The following is a 3,068-nucleotide window of genomic DNA, read 5'->3' on the forward strand; positions in this document are numbered from 1 at the left end:
GACCCCCTACATTTCCAATAAACATCTCAAAAACCTTCACTACTTTGACTGTGGAGGGCACGGGGATTGCATCTCACTCTCATTACATCCAGAGAGGTGACTGTGATGCACTCTACAGAGCTACAGCTCCTGGCCTGAGATCTCCTTCAGAGCTGAGTGCTTGGAGGATTCTGTACATTTCATACTGATGAAGACCAAACAAGTGTTGTTGGCGTGCACAGACGTGGCTCTGGAGACCACACGCGAGGTCCTCACCCTACTTCCTAGCCAAGGGATACAGAGAGAGAGCAAGTGGTGCAGCAAGGGCTGTGCACAAAGCCTAGGGCATGCAGCGGGAGCTGATCCCACCTGCCTCCTGTATCCTCTCCTGCGGAGCCTCGGCTGGCCGGGACTTGCAAAGGGGAACGGCCAGAGGGGAGAACACGGGAAAGAAAGAAGGACAGAGAAAATGGTATAAAACAGACGAAGTGGCGCAGCGGAATGGGCAGAGCCGGGGGCAGGCAGACCGTGGTGCCGCTGACGGTGGCGGTGTCCGGACGGGACTAGGCTCGGCATCCCCCTCCTCCGTTTCCCCGCCCTGCTGGATCATCCCCCGCCCCGGAGTGCAGTCCTGGCCGCCCTCACTGGTTCAGGCAGCCGTGCCCGCAGGGGTCTGGGACCAGGCAGCGGCCACCGAAGGAACTGCCGGGCGGCTGCTCGCCTTTCCTGAGAGAGAGGGACGAGCCGGTGCTCACACGTGTGAATGCACAACCACACCGTACGAACAGAGGGCGTGCGGAAACAAACCCGCAGCCAGGTGTCAACTTTAGGGGCAGCCATGCCCGGGTCCCTCCGTCCCGCAGCTCCGGCGCTCGGGGCTGTACCAGCGCGACGGATTCAGGAGCGCGTTGGTCTCCTGGGGGGTTCGCTGCTCCATCCCATATCCGAGCGCCTTCGCCCCACAAAAATAAAATACCCCAAAGCAAAGAATATATTAAAGGAGAAGCCGCGAGGGGCAGAGGGAGCGGTCTGTGCGACGCCGCACAAGCCCTGCGCTCCCCAGCCGCCCGCCCGGGCTGCGCCGCGCTAATTCCACAGCACCGGCGACATGAGGACCTCATACCTCCGGACAACTGCGTGAGTCATAAATACACGGCCCGGGGCTGAAAGCCGAGACTGTTTACAGCGACTTCGCCGCGGCCTCCGGCGAGTCAACCCCCCGCGCAGGGGCCGGTCTGCGCAGGGGTCCCGCACGCCGCACCCCGCAGCGCAGCTCCCGCGGGGCACCCGCGGCCGCGGCACCTGCGGCCGGCAAGGGGTGAGGAGGGGGCAGCCTCCCCGCCGCCTTCGGCCGTCGGTCGGTCCGTCAGTCCGTCCGTCCGCGAGAGCGCGGCGAGCGGCGCTGGGGAGGGACCCGGTGTTGGGTTACCCCGGCCCGGCCCCGCCGCCACCGCGGGGCCAAACGGGTGTCGCGGGGCTGCGCCGGCGGCCGCGCAGCCCACGGTATGTCGGGCCGGTGACTTCAGCCGGGAGATATTTGGAGGCTCCGCGGGGTCCGGTGCGGGGGGCCAGCGTGTGTTTGGGTCTGAAAGCGAATCAGCGGAGGGCGCGTCACTGCCAAAGGGCCCTATAAATCCATCTGCGGCGCCGAGTCGCCCTGGCAAAGCCCTCGCGTCCGCACGTCCGGCTCCGTGCTCCCTCCGCCCGCGGGTGCGGCGCCCCCCGCGCCTCGCCCAGCCCCGCGCCCCCGCCCAGCCCCGCCGGCGCCCGGGCAGCCGGGCGCGCCCAGGCCCAGCCGGAGCGGGCGCTCCCGACACCGGCCCGGCTTCCCGCCGCGCTCCCGCTTGGATCTAAGCTTTCGCCGCGACGAGACCCCGCTCTGGAGGAGGAAGCCTCGCTGTTGCTGCTACCGGCTCTACAAATCCCAGCGCCGGCCTCTGATTCTCACAGCAGGCTGAGGGGGGGCGGTTTGATTTTTTTTTTTATTTTATTTTTTTTCCCCCCCTTCCTTCCTCCGCTGGGGTGGGGTTTTTTCTCGTGGTTTTCTTTTTTTTTTTTTTTCCTTTCCCGCCGTTGTGTGAGTGTCCTAGCGGTCCGCGGCTCCCCGCGGTGCTGGACCAGCTGGCATTACAGGAGCGCTGATGTCTTCATCTGACTCCCCGCAGTTGTTGATGGAGTGTCTTTCTCAGATTTCCAGGCAGGGTCCCAAGCGCAACACCCAGCGCCAGCTCCCGCTGCCAGGCGGCGCTCCCCGAGGCTCGGGCCGCTCCCGCCGCTGCTGAGCGCGGCCCCGGGGCCGGAGCGGGCAGAGAGCCCCGCGGCGCCGCTCTTGCCGCGGGCATAGCACCTGCGGCGGCGGCGGGGGAGGCCGCCGGGGACTGTGCTGGCGGCTCCCCGCTGCCTCCATCCAGACCTGCGACCTCACTCCCCTCCTCCACACGTCTCTCCCCCTTCCTCCCTCCTTTGTGCAAAGAGGGTGCCGGCGGTCCGACCCCCGACCTGCCCACATGCATCGCCCGTCCGGCCGCTCGACTCCATTGCGTTAATGTCCATCTCGGGTCCGACGAGACCAGCTCAGAGGTGAGAGCGAGGTGGAGCACGCGGAAGGGCGGGTGGGTCGGGCGGGTACTGTCCCTGGGGACACAGGGCTGCCCCGTAGCCCCCCCTTGCCTTCGGCGAGGTGCGAAGGCAGCGGCCGGCGGGGAAAGTGCGCCCCGAGCAGCGGCCGCGCCCCGAGCCCCGCAGCGGGACCGGGACGGCCGCGGGTCCCCCCGCTGCGCCTCCCGGGCCGGACACTGCCCTGTGCTGCCCCCCGGGCCAGGCCGAACCGGGCTGAGCGCGACTGTCACCCCTGGGCAGCGGGTACGTGCCGTGGCAGACTGCGAGCAGGGCGGTCGGGGAGCGAGGAGAAGAAAAAGGGACCAGGGAAGGGAGAGAAGGAAAGGAAAAGGAGAAGGGAAGAGAAAGAGGATTGGAAAGAAAGAGAGAGAGAGAGAGACAGAGAGAGAGAGAGACAGAGAGAGAGAGACAGACAGAGAGAGAGAGAGACAGAAGCACGGGGAAGAGGAGGGAGAGAGAGGAGAGAGAGG

General features: G+C 66.5%; 1 protein-coding gene across 1 annotated transcript in view; it reads left to right on the plus strand.

Annotated features, from left to right (window-relative positions):
* The first annotated feature begins 2,499 nt into the window (after positions 1 to 2,499).
* Positions 2,500 to 3,068, plus strand: part of GDNF (glial cell derived neurotrophic factor) — a 23,020-nt gene continuing 22,451 nt past the window's right edge. The window contains exon 1 of the mRNA XM_032676737.1: positions 2,500 to 2,559. The gene's annotated coding sequence lies outside the window, so the exon portion shown is untranslated. The remainder of the gene's footprint in view (positions 2,560 to 3,068) is intronic.

Source organism: Chiroxiphia lanceolata, chromosome Z (genome assembly GCF_009829145.1).
Source record: "Chiroxiphia lanceolata isolate bChiLan1 chromosome Z, bChiLan1.pri, whole genome shotgun sequence".
Lineage (NCBI taxonomy): Eukaryota > Metazoa > Chordata > Aves > Passeriformes > Pipridae > Chiroxiphia > Chiroxiphia lanceolata.